Below are 26,871 nucleotides of genomic sequence, written 5' to 3' on the forward strand. Positions count from 1 at the left end.
AACAAAGGAGGTGGCTTACAAAACCCTCGTTCGACCTATACTTGAGTATTGCTCAACAGTGTGGGATCCGTACCAGATCGGGTTGACGGAGGAGATAGAGAAGCTCCAAAGAAGAGCGGCGCGTTTCGTCACAGTGTTATTTGGTAACCGTGATAGCGTTACGGAGATGTTTAGCAAACTCAAGTGGCAGACTCTGCAAGAGAGGCGCTCTGCAACGCGGCGTAGCTTGCTCGCAAGGTTTCGAGAGGGTGCGTTTCTGGATGAGGTATCGAATATATTGCTTCCCCCTACTTATACCTCCCGAGGAGATCACGAATGTAAAATTAGAGAGATTCAAGCGCGCACGGAGGCTTTCAGACAGTCGTTCTTCCGGCGAACCATACGCGACTGGAACACAAAAGGGAGGTAATGACAGTGGCACGTAAAGTGCCCTCCGCCACACACCATTGGGTGGCTTGCGGAGTATAAATGTAGATGTAGACGTAGAATTGACATTCTGCCTGTCGTAGGACTTCTGCTGCTTACTTATGTTTGACATCACTTTTACATTTTGGTTGGTTGGTTGATTTGGGGGAGAGGACCAAACAGCGAAGTCATCGGTCGTTTTTACATTTTATTTTCGATAATATTCAACACTAATTTGTTCTGAACGGTCAAGGACTCATTGAATCACACTTGCTACTAGAAAACGTAAGCGTGTACAAATCCTAGAACTTGCACTGTGAGTAATGTCACCTACAACGAATGTCCGTCACCGAAAGTACTTGAGTCGCGATAAGTATGGAACGTATTTTATTCTCTCTCTCTCTCTCTCTCTCTCTCTCTCTCACTCTCTCTCTCTCTCCTTCTCTCTCACTATCTTCTACCTTGGCCTGGAATTGTTCCACTATGGAATTCTTTGAAAAATAACCCTAGTTTGTGCCCTAATCAGTTTTCGCATTTCTAATGCAAATATAACAACTTCAACATTGAAGCATATGAAGTGCGTTGCCCCCAGAGTACTACCTCAGCGCGATCCTTCCTGTCTCCATTCCTGCCTTGGCACGCTTGGTGCCCTCGTCATCTGTATCAGGTGACCGAAGAAATCCTTACCTGTAAGCAAAGCGAAGCATGTCGGGTACGGAACAAATCGTGAGTTTGTCGAAGCTTGCATTTTACTTGTAGCCAAATCATCACTGTTCGCATAACAAATACCAAGTTGCACTGATTATTTTATGATACAGCTTCGGCTGGTTATGAATTCTCAGCTGCTGCTGAAATTATACTATTAATTAAAGCAGTATGAGGGCAGGTTGGTTGGTTGGTTGATTTGGGGGAGGGACCAAACAGCGAGGCAATCGATCCCCTCGGTTTAGGGAAGGAAATTATTCTATGCCCTTTCAAAGGAACCATCCCGACATTTGCCTGAAGCGATTTAGGGAAAACAGGGAAAACCTAAATCAAGATGGCCGGACGCGTAGAGCGGGTCCTTCTCTATATATTCACTCTTCAGTACGACATATTATTCCCAGAGATGAATGACTTGGCGTGGATCTTGGCAGTGTAAGTCTGTATTTTGGCTGATGAAGAAAAGACCCACCTCGAAAGGCGCCTTATCGTCATTTTGGGAAGGGGTTTTCCCTCCGTGTTAAGAGGAACGAGTCACTGTGTGGCATGACAAGAGGATATGGAGCGGAGGCAAAGTTTGATAGCCGAAAGAAGGAGCACGTGTGACTGCGTCCTGTGTAAAATTAGCTGGAGCGTCATCTTGGAGCAAAAAGGCAGCTACCCGCAAGACTTCCTCCTGATAGCTACCCGTAACCTCGTCAGCAGATTTCGTTAGCGTCCTCCCTCCAGTAACAGTTTGCCGCTTACGAGCATAATGTGTTAGCACTATAACATGGTAGTCGCAAAAAATGCTAGGTGCTACCTTTTCCAACAAACGTTGGTATTTACATTTTCGGACGGCGAATCCATACATTTCCAAAGCTTTCTTTACTAATTTGTCTCTTGGTGACAGTGATACACCCACCATCCGTCAACGATTATTCGGTGGCTAAAGAAGTCATGTGGATTTGTACCCACACTGTACAGTGTACATAAGGTTATATTGTGACACGTGTACCTAGGATTTCGCTATTATTGCAAACACAACTTCGAATCCGGAAATCAGTGCTTTCCGACAGAGCGCAGATAGTTATAACCTGATTACTTAGCCGTCATTTAGATCGCTGGAATTTAGTTTAAATGAATTTAGATTGCAGAATGAGACGGTCACCAGATCTAAAAATGAGCAAAAATTAATTTTAGTAAATGACTGTAATGACTTTGAAACAACGCTAAATCGTGTGAGCAAGACAAGGCAGCAACTTTACAAAATGCACATGCGCTAGCCTACATGTAATAGACGTGACGTGAACACAAAAGACGTTAATTTGGACTTTAAAAGCGCTAGTTACCAAAATGATCACTAATAATAATTAATGACGAGCAACGCTTTATAAAAACTGTACTGTATTATGTAAATCACGGTAAACGCTATCTGTTTGAAAAAATGCCTAAACGTGACAAATTAATAATTATCATTTACTTATTTCTCTGCAATTGATTCCTTGTCAGATTAATACAGTAAAACCTTTCGTTCACGGAAACGACTGCATTCAATACAAATGTTACGCAGACGTAAGCACAGTGTCGTTTACAAAAGTACATCATAAATTCCTAGAACTACTTTGACTACAAGAAATCCAACACGCTTTTGTCGTAGAAAATGAATTCAATTAAATCATTTTTAATTTAAGTTGATCATCACCATTAGTAGTGCAATACTGTCCGAAACACTATAGTTACTACTTTTGAACACAATAAATACTTGATTATCAGTCGTAAATTCAACTAGGTTTTGATATCGTTTGACAGTTTGTTTCAGTTGTGACTTTCTCGGAATTTGTGGTAATAGGATAGAACGATAGAACGCTGCTAATGGCTAAAGACTCAGGACAAGTTTGTCCTGACTGACAGCGTTATAATGCTCCAAATTGTTAAGAAGACGCTGGTATGCCTATTACACAGCTACAAAAGTACTGCATCAAACTTATTTAGTGATGCGTTACTTGTGGTGCGAAGTAATGGTTATTATGAAATCTATTATTAGTAACAGGTTCTTCTTGAATATCTAGCAGCTTGAATAAATATTGGACCACTCAGTATTCTTCTTTACTTCCAATATCTCCTTGCAATCATATACTGTGGCAATATACTTGCTCGCCTACTTATAATTTGGCAACGGCCTTGCCGCAGTGGGTACACCGGTTCCCGTCAGATCACCGAAGTTAAGCACTGTCGGGCGTGGCCGGCACTTGGATGGGTGACCATCCGGCCGCCATGCGTTGTTGCCATTTTTCGGGGTGCACTCAGCCTCGTGATGCCAATTGAGGAGCTACTCGGCCGAATAGTAGCGGCTCCGGTCAAAGAAAACCGTCATAACGACCGGGAGAGCGGTGTGCTGACCACACGCCCCTCCTATCCGCATCCTCAGTTGAGGATGACACGGCGGTCGGATGGTCCCGGTGGGCCACCTGTGGCCTGAAGACGGAGTGCTACTTATAATTTGCCTGGTCATATATTACAAAATTTTCAGTGCAAACACTTCGTGTTATTGTGACATGAAATATATTATCTACGTTTTATACAAGGAGACTTCCCTGACATTACCAGATTGTTTCACACTGGACTCCTATTCGGGAGGACGACGGTTCAATCCCGCGTCCGGCCATCCTGATTTAGGTTTTCCGTGATTTCCCTAAATCGCTTCAGGCAAATGCCGGGATGATTCCTCTGAAAGGGCACGGCCGACTTCCTTCCGCATCCTTCCTTAATCCGATGAGACCGATGATCTTGATGTTTGGTCTCTTCCTCGGAACAACCCAACCCCAGCCCAACCAGCTTGTTTACTACAATGATGTGATATAAATTATTCTTACTTGTCCTATCAATATACCGGGTGATCAAAAGGTCGGTATAAATTTGAAAACTTAATAAACCACAGAATAGTGTAGATAGAGAGGAAAAAATTGACACACATGTTTGGAATGACATAAGGTTTTGTTAGAACCACCCCATATTGTTAGACGCGAAAAAAATCTCTTGCACGCGTCGTTTGGTGATGATAGTGTGTTCAGCCGCCACTTTCGTCATGCTTGGCCTCCCAGGTCCCCAGACCTCAGTCCGTGCGATTATTGGCTTTGGGGTTAGGTGAAGTCGGAAGTGTATCGTGATCGACCGACATCTCTAGGGATGATGAAAGACAACATCCGACGCCAATACCTGACCATAACTCCGGATATGCTTTAGATTGCTGTTCACAACATTATTCCTCGACTACAGCTATTATTGAGGAATGATGGTAGACATATTGAGCATTTGCTGTAAAGAACATCATCTTTGCTTTGTCTTACTTTGTTATGATAATTATTGCTATTCCGATCAGATGAAGCGCCATCTGTCGGACATTTTTTGAACTTTTGTATTTTTTCGGTTCTAATAAAACCCCATGTCATTCCAAGCATGTGTGTCAATTTGTACCTCTCTATCTACATTATTCCGTGATTTATTCAGTTTTCATATTTATACAGACTTTTTGATCACCCGGTACATTTCATTTTTATAAACACTAATTGCCGATAAAATTTAGAAATATGTATATTAACAAGAAATGGTTATAAAATCAATTAATCATGTAGATGAAAATTACGTGAAGAACGGTTTTATTATTACAGTCTGGCCTGACATAACTCCAACATTTCTGCAGCTGTCTCAGTTTGGCAGGCTTTTTGAATGGGTGAGATCATTTGCGAAACCCAGCTGTGACAACATTTGTCACGTTCAAAATGTCGCGCAAGATGGTACAAAGTGAAACTTCCTGGCAGATTAAAACTGTGTACCGGACCGAGACTCGAACTCGGGACCTTTGCCTTCCGCAGGCAAGTGCTCTACCAACTGAGCTACCCAAGCACGACTCGCGCCCCGTCCTCACAGCTGTACTCCTGCCAGTACCTGTGAGGACGGGACAGAGTGAAACTCTAATTCTGGTACAAAGTGATCTATGAACAACTTTGATTTCTGCCATTATCGCCCCGATCACGAAATGCCCGTCGTCGGGCACCAGGGACTCCAGTTCACAGAGATATGCTCTGCCGCATAGGTCTTCATTATTCTGACTTGTCTGAACGCGCTGGAAGCCTCTACGCCACTTAGCCAGTAAGGATGTAACCATTGTATCTTATGACAGCGCACTGCTGGTGTACACTTGCTCCAAGTAAGTATCGGTCCTTGCATTGTTGCTCAACTTCAAATGCAGAAAACGAATTACTGCTTTGTTTCGGAGTCCTATACAATTGTGCTTCGGTACTTTAGTGCAGGTATTTTAATGCAGACCAACAAAGTGTTAATTACACTGCTATAATTTTTCATGCTCGTAATTAAAACTTTATATGTACCTCTGGTATAGCTGAACGTGTATCAGAAACAAGCGCGCCAAGAAGGCAGGCTGAGACCTGAAGAGGTGCAGCCGCAGCGGGCGGTGCTAACGGCTGCGGCCTGTGGAAGCACAATGCGCTGCCCCTTGGGCTCGGCGCTAAAGTGTCCGCTTTGTCTCGCCTAACGCAGCCGTGTGCTATGGATCCCCTGGGATGCCGGCAACCCGGTAAGCGCCGTCCACGACGGGGCCCCTGAGACCGCATGTTATTCGGCTCCTGCATCTCATCCAGCCCAGGAGGCAAGGAGAATGCCATGAGTCACCGGACCAATCCTCGGGACGCTATTAGAAGGGTGCGCGATTTTCTACTGCAACCAGCTGGCTCCCAACATTACAGTGTCAAGTACTTATTCTTCAATGTAGCGAGCGTGTATTCCGTAAACGTCAGTCTTGTGTAACATGTCCGCTCTTCTCGCATTACGTTCTGAAAGCTGTTGATTAAATCAGTGTGGTGTGCGTACTGTAAGACCTTCAGTACACACACCATCAGATTATTTGACTGGTCGCTCTAACGAAGTAGGCGAGTGTCAGCAAAATGTCTCGTGGTTTTATCGTGTCGTGTTTATCTTCTGCCGTTAGGTCAGACGATAGAAATGCCACTTGCATGCTTATTGTAGCAGATTGACGGTGACCAAAATTGACAATCTGAAGTTCCTTTGGTATTGGTACGTTAATCTTATTCTCACATATATCTCTGATACTTGACAAAAGTGTCTATACATTTATCTTCATGGCTATGTACAGGAATATGGTAATCTTATTAGGCGCAGACTGAAACTTGACTGTAGGCTGGTGCAGACAAATGCAGGCTCACTAATTGGAGGTCTGTACACTCGTTATAATGCCTCGCACGTTCATATATCACTGTGCGAGTGTGACCCGCGAGGAGAAAACGTTCTACGTCAGCAGCAATCTCATTGGCTGTGTTGCATATTAATACGCAGATCGGTGGAAGCAGAATTTGGTCCATCTCTATGGCAGCGCCATCTCATAGTGCGGGGACGGACGAGCACTGTGTCTGCGCTGTTGTGCTTAGCGGGGCGCGCTCTAGTGGGAAAGTTGTGTACGAGTTGACTACGCAGAACTATGTACACAACAGTCAGCAAGAAAAAAAATGGTTCAAATGGCTCTGAGCACTACGGGACTTAACAACGGAGGTCATCAGTCCCCTAGAACTTAGAACTACTTAAACCTAACTAACCTAAGGACATCACACACATCCATGCCCGAGGCAGGATTCGAACCTGCGACCGTAGCAGCAACGCGGTTCCGGACTGAAGCGCCTAGAACCGCTCGGCCACCGCGGCCGGCAAGTCAGTAAGAGAGACAGAATTTTGTACTTTCGAATAGCTTTTGATTTTGTAGTATTTCAACGAATTTTAACATAAGCATAGTTATGCGGGATATCAAACCAAACTTAGTTACAGGACTGAAGACGTCTCGGTAGGGAGGAAGCCACATGTCTTGGATGGAGAGGCATCTAAACAGAAATAACATTTCTGAAGGTAAGATGGTTAGATCGAGTAACTAGTGAGGAGGTACTAAATAGAATTGGGCGAAAGACACTTTATGGCACACACTGACTTAAAGAAGGGACCGGTTGAAAGAACACATCCTGAAGCATGAAGGCATCGTCAAATTTATCCATAAAGTGCTACTGTTCGCCAGTCTACCAGAATTTGTGAAACATCTTTCAGAAACGGGCCACGGCAGCATACCAGTGGAACTCAAGAAAACCTCTACAGAAACACACCAAATGATACAGGAAACCTACGGTGATGACAGCTTAAGCGATTCTCGGTGTTACGAATTGTTCACACGGCTTAAAGGTGACCCTCGTGCAGGACGCTCTTCGACGTCTACCGACGACGCGCGTGTCGTCAACGTCAACGAAACTGTGCGTGCCAGTCGAAGACTGACTGTCCGAGAGATCGCAGAAGAACGTAACATTTCAGTTGGATCATGTCATGAAATCCTGACACAGCATCTTGGAATGCGTTGTGTTGCCGCCAAGTTTGTCCCACGGCTCAAGAGTCAAAACGAGAAACACTTTCACCTCGCATTCTTTGACGAGCTTTTGGATCGCGGAAATCATATGTTCCTTAAAAGAACCATAACTGGTGGTGAGATATTGGTCTACGGTTATGATGTTGAGATCAAGGTTCAATCTTCTCATTGGGTCGGGAAAAATTTCTCGAACACCAACAAGAGACCGTCAGGTCAGGTCAAATGTCAAAGCCATGATGATAGTATTCTTTGACATTGAAGGATTAGTTCATCATGAATTCGTACCACAGGACAAACAGCTAATCGATGATCCTATCTGGACGTGTTGCGAGACCTGCGAGAAAATGTGAGAAGGAAATTGCCTGAAATGTGGCGAGACAAGTCGTGGCGGTTGCATCACGATAACGCATCCATACAGTCGTCTCTGCTTGTGGGTAACTATTGCACAAAAAACGAAATCAATTTGCTGCCTCATGCTCCGTAAGACCTGGCCCCTGTGGACTATTTTTATTTCAAAAGTTGAAGACCCCGTTGAAAGGGCGAAGATTTGCAGCGATAGACGAGATAAAAGAAAATTCGCAGATGGCGCTTCGACGATGCAGCAGGAGGCGTACCAAGACTGCTGCCGGATGTGGAAATGGTGTTGGGAGCGGTTTATCAACGTGGAGGATAAATAAGTAAAAGGCAAACGTAGAAAAATTTTAAGGACAAAGATCCGGAATATTCTGAACATACCTCGTATAACTCTGCAACCTCTGTGATACGTTTTTCACCGTGATTTTCTGTCTACACAAATGTACTTGGATCACCCTGTCGGTGTTTTAGGTACACGGGAGTGTTTTGATAGTAGTCTGTTAGACTTATGTTGAAGATGGTTGGGTGCTTTCTGCCCTAAATGCTGGCTACTGGCAAAGTACAATTACAGCTGACTTCATGTAATGCTGTGGATCAATTAATATGCCGTGGCAACGTGAAGATAAACAATCGTCAGTTTGATTGTGGGATGTGGGGGCCGTAAAAATCAGAGAAGAGGGATTGACAGGATAGGGCAGTGTGGACAGTGGACTCAAACCAATCTTCCGAATGAAGACCACAATAACAACATGAAAAGGATGATCACAATGGCTCACTCGTTGATAAAGGACATACTGGGGTGCGGAAAATGGGACCCTTGTTGAATAGCACTATCAAGGGACACTGAAAGATAGCGCGATTAATCACAGGTTTGTTTGGCTGACGGACAAGTGTCCTGGAGATGCTGTGAAACTCGAACTAGCAGTCACTTGGAAGTAGTCCCAACTTTCCTGTGAAAGCCTACTTACAAAGTTTAAGGAACCAGTATTATCCATTAGTTGCAGTTATCTACAGGAGTAAGGGAGAACTGTATTAATACTTGAAAGGAGGTGAGCTTATTAGCCAAAATCGCATGTACACATCCATTATTGTCTATTGCTGGTTTCGGTAAGCATGGTTACCATCTTCAGATCTCGATACAATGTTATAACATGGCTCCTATACCAGCACACAAGTACAGTAGAAAGATTTCTTCTACAGCTAGTATACGAGATATGTAATCTGATGTAATCCACCAAGTGTCGCTCCCATAAGGATCATGAGGACAAGATTAGGCTAAATACAGAGTGCACAGATGCACTGAAGTAATCATTCTTCCCTTGCTCTAAACGAAAAATGAAACCGTGATAAGTGGTACAATGGGAAGTATCATCTCCCACATACTCCATGAATGCTACAGAAAATAGATGTAGCTCTCTTCTTGACTGAAGGTACAAATTTTTAAACTCTTATGTATGATTACTGATGACGGGCTGAGCGGCAGGTGGTAACTGAGGGCGGGGGGCGGTGGGCGGGGGGGGGGGGGGGAGGTGGGGGAGTTATGCGCGTTACATTAATTCACATGCAATGATATTATATAATTTGTCCTTTGCAGAAGCAGTTCGGACTCTCTGGCTACCTGCAGGGGAGGCCTGGGTTCTGTAAGTTTGATGGTAGAGGACTTTTACCGTAATTTGCAAGGGATTAGGTATGTAATTCCCAAAGACGTTACTTAACGTAATCATATATATATAAGAGAATAGCAAATAAAAGTACGTTACTGATGACTTCAGCGTTGGGAACGCAATTGATACCGTCGTTCCAGAACCATATTCATTCTATTAAACGGGGTGATCTAAAAGAACAACCGCCGACTGATGCCTTGCACAAGTCCAGGCCTAGCGCCATACACAGTTGGCAAGATGTTGCCTCACAGTATCCAAAGCATGAGGTGCGACCGTGGCCAGATAATGGCTTGAAATAAAGCCCTTTTTTTCTCACGAAGAATTTCGTAGCAAGTTTACAGCACATTTTTGCAACACTACATTAAATAAATATGGTCTCGATGTCTCACATAATGGGATGAAAGTAATAGTGGGGGACAGTTTAATCAGGTGACTAGCTGTTATGACAATTTATAATCATTCTGTTTAATTGGCCGGTTAAAGTTTGGTACTTAAAGGGTAAGTTGGTTTAAATTAATTATTTCACATGAACGGAGTCGTCCTACGCCACCCATACATCTACCCAGTTGTAAGGATACTACTAACTTGTCCATTTAGACGAGGGCAGTGTCGGCCTCTCCCACCTATTTTGCAGACGTTGTGGTACATGTTCAATCTCTGATCTGCTTTAGCGCTTCTTCCACCTCTCAAAATGGAGGGGTGGGCTAGGCTACAACTTTTTAACCAAGTTTTTGTTGGGTTAAAACGTTTCTTATAGAGTATGCTTTTGAGATTCATTAATATAAAGTGTGTCATGAATATTAAAATATGTTAAACGCTTATCCACAAGACATGTGGCCTGCAATTGGGAAAGTGTCATCATCATCTCTCAGTTCGCAGAAGATTCCGTAACAGTTGTGCATTGTGCTCTTCGGGAGGGAACTGCCAAGAGGGAAAAAGATTGAATAACCAAAGAAAGAGTAACGTTATATGAGTTGTGATGTGGACTGTCAGAACCTTGAACGTGATAGGGAAGCTATGAAGTCTGAAAAGGGAAATGCAAAGGCTCAGTATAGATACAATAGAGGTCAGTGAAGTGAAGTGGAAAGAAGACAAGGATTTCTGGTCAAATGAGTATAGGATACCAGGCGTTTTTTTAAAGTAAGTGCTGTTTTGCAGCGCTGCGGTCGGCGTTCTGCGCATGCGCACTGGGTACCTACATCTGTCGTCTACGCACTGACGCCATTACAGTCTGATTCCTCCTTGTTTATGTTGTGTACTGAGTGCTTAAGATGCCTCCGATAATTATGAGTCCCGCCGACTGTGAAGTACGGGCTGTTATAAGATTTCTTAGTGCTAAAGGCCTAAAAGCGATCGATATTCACCGTGAGATCAATGCAGTTTACGGAGAAAACATTATGACTGATGGAATGATAAGAAAGTTGGTGAGAGCATTTAAAGACGGCCGCACAAATGTCCATAATGAACAACGGAGTGAGCTTCCTTAGGTCGTTAATGAAAGTTTGGTGCAGGAAGTGGACAATTAGGTGAAAGAAAACAGACGCTTTACGATTTCCTCCTTGCGGGATGACTTTCCTAATGTTTCTCGTAGTGTTTTGTATGGAATTGTGACCGAGCACTTGAATTACCGAAAATTGTGCGCACGCTGGTTACCGAAAATGTTGACGGATGTGCACAAAATCAAACGTTTAGACAGTGCATTGACTTTCCTTGAGCGGTACCACAACGATGGTGATGATTTCTTAAGCCAAATTGTTACGGGCGATGAAACATGGGTGGCCTACATCACACCAGAATCAAAGCAACAGTCCATGGAATGGCGGCATTCAGGTTCATGATGATGACGATGATGATGATGATGATGACTGTACAATGAAACTTTGCTTCTTGCCTAATTTCATGACTCTAGGTCCACGGGAAGTACCCTATAGATTTTGACGACTGAGTTCCCGATTTTTAAAATATGTGTCATAAATGGAGGTATTTTTTGGTTGCATTGACTTAGAAGCTTACAGTTTTTACATTGCCAAGGGAAGATAGACTTTAATCTGTGATAGAATTTGATACGCCAGATTCTTCCTGAGAGAAACGGTCTTAACAGGCGGACAGACAGACGACGGATAAAGAAAACGAAAAATATTTTTTCGTGTAATGTAATTACGATTTATGAATCTTCTGATATTTTTCCTTTCGTGTACTGTGAAACCTTCCTTTTTGCCAAATTTCATGACCATAGGCCAAGCTTGCGAGTTTTAAAATATGTGACATAAAAGGCTATGTCTTTAGACTGCAGTCACTTTGAAACTACAATGTTTTATACCCCCAGTTGACCACAGACTTCACAGCATGTGACAAAAATTTAAACTTGAGACGTCTGTCCATTCCTGAGAAAAATGATTTTAACCGTGAGACAGACAGATAGATAGACAGACAGACGAACCAAGTTCAAATGATCCTGTAAGTGTTCCATTTTTACCAACAGGTACGTAACAATAAAAACAATTTTCTGTATCTACGAGTATATGATATTGAGCACGGAGTAACAGCACAGTTTTTTTTTTATTAATTTGAGAAGATAATAAAGTGGCCAACGTTTGAAACGAAGATGTAATTTTGTCGCGTATTTTTGGTCACGTTTTTTGCAATAACTATCGAATAAATCTCAAGCTGCCGCAGTGGTTTGAGGGCAAACCAATAAAGATACCTTTCTGAAATTTGGCTCCATTACTCCTCGAGCACATCCACAAGGAGTGACACTCTGGTTTCTTAAATTGTAATTTATTTATTAGTTACTGAAAGAAAACGAGACCAAAAACACACGACGTCTGCTATTCTATTTTTTTTTCAAGTTTCAACACCTGTGCTATTACCCCGTGAGCAATATCCTATGGATTAAAAAAACTGCTTGTTTTTTGACTTCAGTTGAGGTTTGTTGTCTGAGGGACTACCACTATGGGCTCACCTCGTTTCGCACAGAGCAACTTAGAATTAATAAGTAATTTGCAAAAATATTTACGTTGAAAGACCTGAGTCGAAACAAGGCCCCGGGAGTAGACAACATTCCATTAGAACTACTGACAGCCTTGGAAGAGCCAGTCCTGACAAAACGCTACCTTCTGGTGAGCAAGATGTATGAGACAGGTGAAATACCCTCAGACTTCACGAAGAATATAATAACTCCAATCCCAAAGAAAGCAGGTGTTGACAGATGTGAAAATTACCGAACTATCAGTTTAATAAGTCACGGCTGCAAAATACTAACGCGAATTCTTTACAGATGAATGGAAAAACTGCTAGAAGCCGACCTCGCTGAAGATCAGTTTGGATTCCGTAGAAATGTTGGAACACGTGAGGCAATACTGACCTTACGACTTATCCTAGAAAATAGATCGAGGAATGGCAAACCTACATTTCTAACATTTGTAGACTTAGAGAAAGCTTTTGACAATGTTGACTGGAATACTCTCTTTCAAATTCTAAAGGAGGCAGGGGTAAAATACAGGGAGCGAAAGGCTATTTACAATTTGTACAGAAACCAGATGGCAGTTATAAGAATCGAGGGATATGAAAGGGAAGCAGTGGTTGGGAAGGAAGTGAGACAGGGTTGTAGCCTCTCCCCGATGTTATTCAATGTGTATATTGAGCAAGCAGTGGAGGAAAGAAAAGAAAAATTCGGAGTAGGTATTAAAATCCATGGAGAAGGAATAAAAACTTTGAGGTTCGCCGATGACATTGTAATTCTGTCAGAGACAGCAAAGGACTTGGAAGAGCAGTTGAACGGAATGGACAGTGTCTTGAAAGGAGGATATAAGATGAACATCAACAAAAGCAAAACGAGGATAATGGAACGTAGTGAAATTAAGTCGGGTGATGCCGAGGGAATCAGATTAGGAAGTGAGACACTTAAAGTAGTAAAGGAGTTTTGCTATTTGGGGAGCAAAATAACTGATGATGGTCGAAGCAGAGAGGATATAAAATGTAGACTGGCAATGGCAAGGAAAGCGTTTCTGAAGAAGAGAAATTTGCTAACATCATGTATAGATTTAAGTGTCAGGAAGTCGTTTCTGAAAGTATTTGTATGGAGTGTAGCCACATATGGAAGTGAATCATGGACAATAAATAGTTTGGACAAGAAGAGAATAGAAGCTTTCGAAATGTGGTGCTACAGAAGAATGCTGAAGATTAAATGGTTAGATCACATAACTAATGAGGAGGTATTGAGTAGAATTGGGGAGAAGAGGAGTTTGCGGCACAACTTGACAAGAAAAAGGGACCGGTTGGTAGGACATGTTCTGAGGCATCAAGGGATCACAAATTTAGCAATGGAGGGCAGCGTGGAGGGTAAAAATCGTAGAGGGAGACCAAGAGATGAATACACTAAGCAGATTCAGAAGGATGCAGGTTGCAGTAAGTTCTGGGAGATGAAGAAGCTTGCAGAGGATAGAGTAGCATGGACAGCTGCATCAAACCAGTCTCAGTACTGAAGACCACAACAACAACAACAACATTTACGTTGATTGCTTCATTAGTTTTTCAGAACGAAAAATCGTATAAATAGCTCATATTTAGGGGCTGACTTAGGAGGATGGACCATTAAGCGATTTAGGGATAAGACGGGAAACCTGTATCGCGGTAGTTGGGGTGGAGATATCAATCGTCGTCCTTCCGTATGAGATCACATGTGCTATTAACACTGCGACACCACCCTCGGTAAGTTACACCGTGTTACACGCTTTTAGTTGAAGACTCTCTTTGCAAAATGTATTCTGCAGTGACTAAAGAAAATATCTGTGTTTAACTTTTCATTCTTACGACTGGAATAATTCTCTGAAATTTAAAAAAAATGTCTGATCATGACACGACTTGCACATGCGGATCCATTCATGAAACTTATACGGATTACACATATCAGGGAGATAGTAATACGAACACTGGACCCAAAATCACGCTAAGAAACTCAAGTTAATTCATGTGACGTAGTTATAGTAATATTATTACTTTACGGGACTGGAATCTGGTTATTCATCCACATGGAAAATAGTAGAGGCGACCGAAGTGAAATTCTGGCGGTACGCAATGAAAGCTACGAAATACTGGATCTACAAACAAGGACAGACGAAGAAGGACGTCAATCCAAACCAATGGGTAAACGTAGACAGTGGATCTCCCAGAAACGATAGCAGGACCAAAAAGGAGCGGAAGAGGCCTAATGACCTAAACCCTGATGTCGGCCTTCCGAGGTGGCCGAGCAGTTCTAGGCGCTACAGTCTGGAACCGTCCGACCACTACGGTCGCAGGTTCGAATTCTGCCTTGGGAATGAATGTGTCCTTAGGTTAGTTAGGTACTTCTAAGTCTAGGGGACTGATGACCTCAGATGTTAAGTCCCATAGTGCTTAGAGCCATTTGAACCATTTTTTAACCACGCCAGTCTATGCAAGCCACCTCTGCATAAGTATTGCAAAATACATTCATTTCAGCTAGGTTTTCGTTGTCAAGCTTTGGTCTCCCTCTGCAGTTTTTAGTACCTATTTCCCTCCATTCGGAAATTTACGGTTCCTCGATGGCTCATGATGTGACCTATTAGCCGATCTCTTCTTATACGCAAGTCGTGAAATAGATTTCTTTTCTCCTCAGTCCGTTTCAGTGCTTCCACATCAGTTACTCGATCAACCCACCTGACTTTCAGCATTCCTACATAGCACCACACTTTATATACACTGACGGAAAAAAATCGTAATACCAAAAATAAGTAATGTACAGTACTTAAATTTTGGGAATGCATTTGTCTATGTAAAATACATAAGTGATTATCAGTGATAGATTGGTTCAAATGGGTCTGAGCACTATGCGACTTAACTGCTGAGGTCATCAGTCGCCTAGAACTTAGAATTACTTACACTTAACTAACCTAAGGACATCACACACATCCACGCCCGAGGCAGGATTCGAACCTGCGACCGTAGCGGTCGCTCTGTTCCAGACTGTAGCGCCTAGAACCGCACAGCCACTTCGCCCGGCTCAGTGCTAGAGCACAGGTTAATGTAAGATCGAGATAAGCTATTGCAAATGTGACATGCTGTGGCTTTCGATTGTTACCCGCCTGCCTCATGGCCAACAGACCTACAAATTTTTAACAAAACCAAGCACATTCGTGCTTACCCACGCCGTTTCTCAATCACTCGTAGTCGTATCAACACAAATCATTAAAACTTTGAACGTTGTCTTTCTAGTGAAAATATGAGTGAATTTGATTTACTGGTAAGTTAGTAAGTCTAGCAAACGGTGTGATTCTTGCTGCAAAAGTGCCTTTAGCGGGTGTAATTAGTTAAGTTTCGATACTTTCGTTCAACGGCGTCGTTTTTTTGTGAACGGGCAGGGAATACGTCCCCCTGTCTTCCACCAGCGGTGATGCCGATGCATGTTGCAAAGTAGGTCACTATCATCCAGAATATTGCCCCTGTAATTGCCGAAAAGACTTCTGCCGTACTTCAGAAAACCTGTGTTTGGTTGCAAGCACGATACAACTGCCTGTATCGTTGAGGCACGCAAGACAGCCAAACCCTTCCAACATAGGTTCATGGGCAAGTAGGGTGATTTTCCGATCCTTTGTAGAAAAGTTATTTGAGCTGAAGCCTGTAAGTTCGCCTACGATTGAATGCTTAAGTGTTCAAGCTAATTGGGTACTATGGGTCATCGTATTTGTTCGGACTGAGTGTAAACTGGAGCACCGAGGCTTTTATTGTGTATAATCGCCACGGTGACTCGTGCGTTAGATCTGCAAATTAAGAGGCCGTTAATTTAAGAGGGCCTCGGTACTTCACTGTACTGGCGCCGGGGTCCTCTACACTGCTTCCCGTTGCCCGTAATTTTCACCTGCGAGGGGCTGATTGTAGTGCGGACAATGCCGGCTAACAATGGGACATTGTGCCGTGGTTATAACGGCGTCGCGACCCCATTAGCTGCCGATTAGCATACTCAAGGCCGGGGTCTGGTGTGCTCGGCGGGGCGCTACGGGCTGCTGCCCGCAAACGGGGCAAGCCAGTACAGTAGTGACCAGAGGACCACGGCGCTGCCTGGGCGCAGCTAGTTAGCGCTTGACTAATGTTCGTATCTGATATTCTTGCCTAAAATAGTAACGGATCCGTTTCAACAGTTGACACCCCTCTGCTGTACGAGACAAGCTGAACTACAAATTAGGGAAATTACGTTGTGTGATTAAATTTCTCTGCACAACAGCTTGTAAGGAAGCAGGGTTGCCCACTGCTATCCTGTTTTGGTTTTACACTCCTTCAGTAACTTAGTTAAGCAATAATTTTTATTTTTTTTATTTTCACTACTCAGATTCCGACTACAGATTCTGTGGCCTTCAGCCTCATAGCACAGAATTCAGAAATACTTTAAATAAAATTCCCCTAGTAAAATCTATTATTTCAGTACATTCTAATGACGTTCTGAAAGTAATGAGCTAATCAGTTTTGTTGGAAATGCACTCTATTAAAAGCTATGAACAATGACGAATATTGTGCAAGACATATTAAGTAAAATTCTAGTGAGCTAATAGATCGAATTCAGCTATGAGACTGCATCCAAAAGAAAGCCTAAATTTTACTGATTCCAGCAAAGTGTTTCACTTAACCCAAAGTCTATTAGTTAAATCGATATTAAGACTTGAAATCTGTAGCCTGTATGACTTTCAGTTCCAATTGTGACCAAACTACTGAATAATTCCGAGATCTGTTTTGATCCCTTTGCTACCTATATTTTTCTACGTAAAATGACTCCACTCTCAACTTTGTAAGTGCATTAATTAAAAATTAATAAGTAAAAATTATCGTACAAGAGAGGTTATATATCGGGAACTTCCACTGCAGATGCATAAGTTAGTTCTGCGTATTTAAATTCATACAGCTCTCTCATGTTATTTAAGTAAAAAAACCCTATAGTTAACTTGAAAACCAATTATAAAGCATCATTTTAACCCTGGGAGATTACAGCGTATAATATATTAACAGAAATAGTCAAATATTCAAGCACTCGTCTATATAAGGTCCGAAATGGTACAGTTCTCAGTTAGTTCTCGGTCTGATTCTCATGGAGCAAAAGTGCGGCAAGTCGGTGCCGGAATGTGATGTGATAATACTCATAACAGAAGCTTAACTTTTCCGGTCGGTACCAAAAAAGTGTAATTGTATTCGGCTTTGAACATTTAACGCGTATTGTGAACATTGTTAAAGATTGGAAGCTTTTGACCTACCTAATGTGACAATTATTAACTGTAAGAGGCCTGGTGATATGAATGTTGTGTGTGTGAGTGATAACAAATAAATCGCACTGTGGTTGTCAAAAGTGTTCAACAATGAATACGATCTCGACTTTTGATTTTGGAAAACATAATCTAGGATCCTGGCTTCTTAATTGCAGTGTGATTTAGGTGAGACGGACGCAGCTACTGAGAAGACAATATTGAATAAGGAAAGCAAGGTAGGTCAGGAACACTGCGCACTATCTACTGGGTGAGGAAATGTTTCACTGCATCCGGTTGTGACGTGAACTTTAAGTGCTACTAATACAAGGGTTCAGCCTGGCACGTTACAAGCTCTTTACCATTAAGTAAACGTGTTGTATTACGTTACGTTGTATGAATCACATTCCGTAAAGCACATGCATCTAAGCCGGCCGGTGTGGCCGTGCAGTTCTAGGCGCTTGAGTCTGGAACCGCTTGACCGCTACGGTCGCAGGTTCTAATCCTGCCTCGGGCATGGATGTGTGTGATGCCCTTAGGTTAGTTGGGTTTAAGTGGTTCTAAGTTCTAGGGGAGTGATGGCCTCAGATGGTAAGTCCCATAGCGCTCAGAGCCATTTGAACCATGCACCTAATCCCTCGGAAACGGAAAGAAGTCAAGGTCACATATTTCAGTGTAATTAGCAATCAGGTACACAACCCGCAGAAGGTTCTCGAGAACGTGAAACTTCTCAGAAATGTACTATACTACTTTACAGTAAAAAACCTGATATTCTAATGTTCCTTCCATGGATTTCACATCAAGTGGGGAACAAGAAAGGAGCCTCCACGAAGAGTATGTGAATGCAATACACATACTCGGGCGTCCCCTGGGCGGTTGTATACCGGCTGATCCTTTCACTCCAGAAGCAACATGACAATCCTACAGCAAAGGACCTTATCAGGCCCAGCACTGACGATTATCTCGGTAAATATTGAATGCCTGTCTGCATGCAAAGAACGTCTACTACAAGACCTCTGTCAGAAAGAGAAATGTGACGTCCTGTGTCTACAAGAAACTCACAGAGATAGCACACTCAAAAGACCCAAGATAAACGGCATGCGACTAGTAGCTGAAAGGCCACACCGACAGTATGGCAGCGCAATCTTTACCAGGCCAAACATACAGATCCTTTCAAGCAGTATAAACGACATCAATGATACTGAAGTGCTAACCATTGAACTTAGTGACTGCACTGTTACATCAGTGTACAAACCACCAACTGTGGACTTTTCCAGCTCCAACGTAAACAATTTTAATAAAGACAGAATTAATTTTGTAATCGGTGATTTCAACAGCCACAGTACGCAGTGGAGCTACCAAGATGACGACGACAATGGCACGGCTGTGATCTGCTGGGCCGAGCTAAGCAACCTAAAACTGATACATGACAATAAACTGCCTGCTTCCTACAACAGTGGCAGATGGGGGAGAGGTTATAACCCGGACCTCATCTTCGTTAGCCATCAAGTAACGTCCCAATGCTCAAAAGGAGTTTGCTCACCAATACCAAACACCTAGCACCGTCCAATAATGTGCCAGATCACATCTGTTGTTAAACCCCATAGCGTACCTTTTCGCCGTAGGTACAATTTTAAGAAAGCAGAATGGTCAACCTTTCAAAACCTCATGGATGATTCTGTAAACAACTTACCACCTGAACCAAGATTCTATGACAATTTCGTGAAGGCTGTGCAGTGGTGTTCCAAGCAATCGATCCCTAGAGGATGCAGAAGCAATTATGTTGAAGGCCTTAGGCCAGAATTAGAGGATCAGTTGCAGCAATACCTGACACTGTTTGACGCAAACCCTCTATCCGCGGAAACTATCACTGCGGGCGAGCAGCTAACCGAGTCACTAGCTAAAACCAGGAGAGAGAAATGGCTGAGGACAATAGAGGAATTGGACATGAAAAGGAGCAGTCAGAAAGCCTGGACACTCCTTAAACGTCTCAACAATGACCCGACTTTCTCTCCAGGACATGCACCCATCACAGCCGACCAAATAGCCCGCCAGCTTCTCAAGAATGGGAAACCCGACACCAAAATCAGGAAGTCGGAGACCAAAACAGACAGGATTGAACACCAAGAAAATTCAAATCTGACCACCCCTCTCACAATGGCAGATCTGGACAAAGCCATAGCGAAATGCAAGCTAAGGAAGGCCCCGGGCCTGGACGGGATTTTTGTTGAACAGATTGAACACTTTGGTCCCAACGTTAAACAATGGCTACTGAAACTGTTTAACAATTGCATGGAAACAGGCCAGATTCCCACAATCTGGAGGAAGGCTAAAGTTATTGCCATTTTAAAACCAGGCAAAAATGCTGATGACCCCAGAAATTTCCGACCCGTATCATTTCTCTGCCATATCTTTAAAATCTTTGAAAGAATACTCCAGGATCGCCTCTCCAGTGCCATAGAACCCTACCTAATCCCCCAACAAGCAGGTTTCCGCCCAGGGAAAAGCACTACATCTCAGGTAATTAACCTCACGCAACTGATTGAAGACGGCTATGAGAACCGGAAAATAACCGGTGTCGCCTTTATAGACTTGACAGCCGCATATGACACCGTCAACTTACGTCTGCTAATGAAGAAGCTGTATGCCATTACCAGGGACTTTAAATTCACATCCACAGTTAGAAGTCTGTCAGAGAACCGTGGGTTCTCTGTGGAATTCAAGGGATGCATAGCAGATGGCGGGCCCAGAAAAATGGTCTCCCTCAGGGCAGCGTACTGGCACCCTTACTTTTTAACATATACACCAACGATCAACCACTGCCAGCTGGTACGGAAAACTATATCACGCCGATGACCGTGCTATGGCCGTACAGGATGTTGAGACAAAGCTCACGGATGCGCTAGACATGCTCTGTCAGTACTACGCCGACAATCAACTCAAGCCGAACCCTAGCAAAACACAAGTGTGCGCCTTCCATCTCCGTAACAAGCAGGCATCCCGTAAGCTGCGTGTCTTCTGGAAGGACACACTCCTCGAACTCTGCGATAACCCCAAATACCTTGGAGTAACCCTAGACAGGGCTCTGACGTATAAACAGCACTGTATTAACACCAAAATGAAGGTGAGCGGCTGAAATAATATTCTTCGGAAAATAACGAACTCCTCCTGGGGCGCAAAGCCAGAGGTAGTGAGGACCACAGCACTAGCAGTTTGCTTCCCAGCAGGGGAATATGGAAGCAGTGTCTGGTACAACTCTACCCACGCTAAACAGGTCGACATTGCTCTGAACGAGACCTGCAGGCTCGTCACTGGATGTCTCAAACCGACGCCAACAGACAAGCTCTACCATCTTGCTGGGATTGCACCTCCTGCAGTGCGAAGAGAAGTGGCAGCCTATAGTGAAAGAGCGAGGGCTGAGATGGCAAAGAGCCACCTCCTCCACAAAACTCAGCCAGCCACCAAACGCTTGAAATCTAGACGCAGTTTTCTCAGAGCAACCGAAGATTTTAGCGACCAACCTGGATCTAGGGTGGAGAGATGGAAGCGGTCGGGAGAAGGGCACTGGATGGAACCAAAGGAAGAATTGGCACCAGGTTACGATGAGGACTGGGTGGTCTGAAGATCACTAAACAGGCTACGCACCAACACTGCACAGTCAAGAGATAACCTTCTGAAGTGGGGATATTCTACTACATCTAATCTCTGCGACTGTGGAGAGGTGCAGACGACCCAGCACATGTATAACTGTCCTGAATGTCCTTCACACTGCACTTTAGAGGATCTGATGTTGGCAACCCCAAATGCTGTCGACGTAACCCGCTTATGGGCCAAATGCCTATAACATTTTGTTTCTGTGCACAAATATTTGTATATATATTTATATATATTTTCATATGACTGTAATTAATTTTTTTCTGTGTGTTATTCATTTTTTTATATTCCTGTATCCATGGTGCTTCTGACACGAATAACAAAAAAAAAAAACATCAAGTGGTCCTCATGGATGTGGAGAAGGTAAAAATTTTTTTGGTTTTACAGTTGTTAAAAACCCAGCCACAAACATTTAAATTTGTACATTCTAAAGTACATCTAATTGCTAGCATATCGTTTACAAGGGTTAAGCTGTCGGCACAAGGGACGACGCAGCTAACGTCGACGTGCACGCAGGTGGGATGTCTAACCTCACGGGACACAGCGCCGTCTGCACGACGGATCTACCTGCTGGTTAAACTGATTTTGCGCTCGGAGAGCTCTCCAGCGGTACCTGTTGACTTTATTTAGCTCGCAAGCAATACAGTTTGTTCACGAGAATGGACGCGCTAAAATTCCTACGTTAACTTTATCAAAACGCACGTGTCCTTAGTCCTGTTGTTCTGTCTGTGTTATACATACATAAATACTTGAATATCCGTGAACATTTAATAATACAAAAGAGAAAGATACATGTCCGGGTCTGTGACGATAACAGCTTATGAAAGTTCACCAAATCGGACATGCTCACTCCTGACAGAGTGTGCACTTATATTTACATAACATTAAGTATTACAGAAATCATTTATATTAATTTCGCGATGACGCCCCTCAGCCTTTTAGAAAATATGATGGTGAAGAGAAAAGAAAAAGACACAAAGGACTCGGTCGGCCGATGTGGCCGAGCGGTTCTAGGCGCTTCAATTTGGAACCGCGCGACCGCTACGGTCGCAGGTTCGAATCCTGCCTCGGTCATGGGTGTGTGTGATGTCCTTAGGCTAGTTAGGTTTAAGTAGTTGTAAGTTCTATGGGACTGATGACCTCAGATGTTAAGTCCCATAGTGCTCAGAGGCATTTGAACACAAAGGACTCGAACACTAGGCCGGCCTAATCTTTGCACTGATAGTGGTACCTCTACATACTATAGTGAAAACAACCTTCCCTCAGTCACTGGCTTAAAATCTAAATATTGTGCAACAGATGGCGAGGTCTTATGACGACCGGTAAGTACAACAGCGTCTCACCTTCAAAAACTTTGTCTGCTTTAGATGTCCATTCAGATCTCGTTAGGGAAACAGTGTACCTTCTCATTTTATTCTTCTCGAACCGAGCTACAAACGGGCAGATCGTAGTTCAGTTACGTTACAACTCCTCCGGAAACGTAACTGCAGCAAAAGGTATACGTCCCTGGAAAAATTTCTAAGCTGCTACCAATGTCACGATTTGTACTTTTTCTGTTACTGAAGAAACATACAAAAAATTGTGAAAAAATTCTAAAATTATGTTTCTGAAGTAGTTCTGGCAATTGAAAATCGTATTATAGGACACTATTGTATACTTTGTCATTGATCTTTTTCCGATTCTTCAACGATTTACGAATTGTGTGACCACTGGTAGCAGGTTACTGCCGTAACTTACCGTAGATATTTTCCATAGGAAGCCATACCACTTGATGTTTTATAAAGCGATGAGTAGTGGTACGGGTTGTATATCTTAGGTGGCGATCTCACTATTTTTTAAGCACTCGTCGGCCGATTTAAATAAGCAGAAGCCATTTGAATCTCCATTTAACTATTCAAACACTTAATTACGGCACTTATCTTTGAAAAATACTTGTGAACTCTACTCACTGGTAACCTCCACGCTTCCTATTTTAACTTACGTAGAGGCACCGTCACACGTCCATCGTAAACAGACTCTCTTACAGCGTGTTTAAAAAATGACCGGTATATTTGAAACGGCAATAAAAACTAAACGAGCAGCGATAGAAATACACCGTTTGTTGCAATATGCTTGGGACAACAGTACATTTTCAGGCAGACAAACTTTCGAAATTACAGTAGTTACAATTTTCAACAACAGATGGCGCTGCGGTCTGGAAAACTCTATAGTACGATATTTTCCACATATCCACCATGCGTAGCAATAATATGGCGTAGTCTCTGAATGAAATCACCCGAAACCTATGACAACGTGTCTGGCGGAATGGCTTCAAATGCAGATGAGATGTACTGCTTCAGCTGTTCAATTGTTTCCGGATTCTGGCGGTACACCTGGTCTTTCACGTGTCCCCACAGAAAGAAGTCACAGGGGTTCGTGTCTGGCGAATAGGGAGGCCAATCCACGCCGCCTCGTGTATTTTTCGGATAGCCCAAAGCAATCACACGACCATCGAAATATTCATTCAGGAAATTAAAGACGTCGGCCGTGCGATGTGGCCGGGCACCATCTTGCATAAACCACGAGGTGTTCGCAGTGTCGTCTAAGGCAGTTTGTACCGCCACAAATTCACGAAGAATGTCCAGATAGCGTGACGCAGTAATCGTTTCGGATCTGAAAAATGGGCCAATGATTCCTTTGGAAGAAATGGCGGCCCAGACCAGTACTTTTTGAGGATGCAGGGACGATGGGACTGCAACATGGGGCTTTTCGGTTCCCCATACGCGCCAGTTCTGTTTATTGACGAAGCCGTCCAGGTAAAAATAAGCTTCGTCAGTAAACCAAATGCTGCCCACATGCATATCGCCGTCATCAATCCTGTGCACTATATCGTTAGCGAATGTCTCTCGTGCAGCAATGGTAGCGGCGCTGAGGGGTTGCCGCGTTTGAATTTTGTATGGATAGAGGTGTAAACTCTGGCGTATGAGACGATACGTGGACGTTGGCGTCATTTGGACCGCAGCTGCAACACGGCGAACGGAAACCCGAGGCCGCTGTTGGATCACCTGCTGCACTAGCTGCGCGTTGCCCTCTGTGGTTGCCGTACGCGGTCGCCCTACCTTTCCAGCACGTTCATCCATCACGTTCCCAGTCCGTTGAAATTTTTCAAACAGATCCTTTATTCTATCGCTTTTCGGTCCTTTGGTTATATTAAACCTCCGTTGAAAACTTCGTCTTGTTGCAACAACACTGTGTTCTAGGCGGTGGAATTCCAACACCAGAAAAATCCTCTGTTCTAAGGAATAAACCATGTTGTCTACAGCACACTTGCACGTTGTGAACAGCACACGCTTACAGCAGAAAGACGACGTACAGAATGGCGCACCCACAGACTGCGTTGTCTTCTGTATCTTTCACATCACTTGCAGCGCCATCTGTTGTTGAAAATTGTAACTACTGTAATTTCGAAAGTTTGTCCGCCTGAAAATGAACTGTTGTCCCAAGCATATTGCAACAAACGGTGTATTTCTATCGCTGCTCGTTTAGTTTTTATTGGCGTTTCAAATATACCGGTCATTTTTGAAACACCCTGTACATCGTTAAGTTACAATTGCCTCGATACCTTCGACCTATGGGTAAAACCAAGGAAGTCAGCGTCCGTGTGTGTGCAATGTTTTTTTCTTCCTCTATCATGACTTGCTCGGCATTACTAATGTGTGTCAAACTGATATCTTAATGTAGGGTGATTCAGGAAGATATGAAAATATTTTAATATGTCACTCTAGATGTAAAACTAAAGAACAAAGTTCATATAAACATAGGTCCGCAAATGTATAGATACGGTTAATAAAAGATTTTGCCTGAAATTTAGGAACTTTGCTAATATGAAGCCATCGCAAAGCTGTACGAGGTTAAAGTAAATCATGATTTTCATTTATTTTGTTGTCATTGATCTGGTGCGTCTAATGAAACATGTCCCAGACATTATAAACTACTTGGCCAAATTTGTTTTTTAAATTCCAGACAACTGGATATTGTTTTCAAGAAAAGTTGTAGAGGATTTAATTTTGGAAAAATAATGTTAATAACGTTAACTGAAACAGTATGAATGTGTCAGATAATCTGCTTTTATTAATACCTGAGCCACCGGAAAAAACAAAGCTCAGTGTTAAGGAAGTTGTACAGTGTACATACAATTTCAAAATATATTCGTAATAAATGTTCAAAAATATCTCCAACTAGTTCATTGCATTTAGCTGCACGTGCATGAAAAGATTTAGTTGTTCGTTTCAGTTTCACAGTGTTGTTCTTAATTACGTCTATTGCATTCATAGCGCGAGCAAGTAATGCCTCACGTGATTTGACTTTGTCCTCCATGCCTTTCATCCATCCCCATACAGAAAGATCCACCGGTGTTAAATCGGGTGACCTGGGGGGCCACAGACTTGTAGCACCACGACCAATCCATTTCTGGGGAAGATGTTCATTTAAATGCGTAGTAACGGCGTTGGTGAAACGTGGAAACGAGCCATCATGTTGAAAATACATTTGCAATCACGTAGCAAGTGGAATATTTAACAGGAAGCGGGGCATTTCTTCTCGAAGGAATTGTAAGTACGTCTCACTAGTTATACGTCCTGGTAAATGAATGGTCTAATAAAGTATGTGTTGATTATATCACAGCACACATTTATGCTAAATCGCTTCTGTAAACTGAAATTCACTGTTGTATGTAGGTTTGCTTCAGACCATACGTGTTCGTTATGTAAATTGTTTATACTATCCCCAGTAAACTGTGCCTCATCAGTGAATAAAATATATTTGTGTAACTGCCGATTAGTATTGAACCAGTTGCACAACTCCAAGCGAAGGGCAGGATCTGCCGTATGTATGATAAGGATACAGATTATTGTACTTCAGTGTACGCCATACCATAGATTGTGAAATGCCTCATTGTTGATGGTTACGTCGTGTACTGGTACGCGAGCTACACAGAACAGTGCCCATAATATCCTCATTGTCGTCTTCAAGTATCGAGCGCTCGAACTGATTACGAACCTTAGATAGAGAATTTGTCTCCCGTAACATTCGAAATACTCCCTAATGGTTCGTGCATTCGGAATCCTCCGAGTTGGATAACGTACGCGATATTCGTTAACTGCAGCCGTAGCATTACCATCAAATTTGCCATAAATAAACACCATATCGGCGTTTTCCTCTGTCGTAAATTTGTATGGCATCCCTATTTCACAAATAATCTAAAAACTACAACAGTTACTATACTGTTGTTATTATGTTCTTTCACTGAACAGTAGAGAAAACTAATTCGTTACAAGGTTAGGAAACGACGGAAACAACTCACTAACTGTTGCCAACAATGACACAAACTTTACTACATTCTTAATGGGAAATAAACAAATTTTCTTGTTCAATAAATGTTCAAATCTGTGTGAAA

At 42.9% G+C, this 26,871-nt stretch overlaps 1 pseudogene; it reads left to right on the forward strand.

Moving 5' to 3' along the window:
• Nucleotides 1–3,260: 3,260 nt before the first annotated feature.
• LOC124728159 lies at nt 3,261–3,377 on the forward strand (annotated as a pseudogene).
• The last annotated feature ends 23,494 nt before the right edge of the window (nt 3,378–26,871 follow it).

Source organism: Schistocerca piceifrons, chromosome 1, assembly GCF_021461385.2.
Source record: "Schistocerca piceifrons isolate TAMUIC-IGC-003096 chromosome 1, iqSchPice1.1, whole genome shotgun sequence".
Taxonomy (NCBI): Eukaryota; Metazoa; Arthropoda; class Insecta; order Orthoptera; family Acrididae; genus Schistocerca; species Schistocerca piceifrons.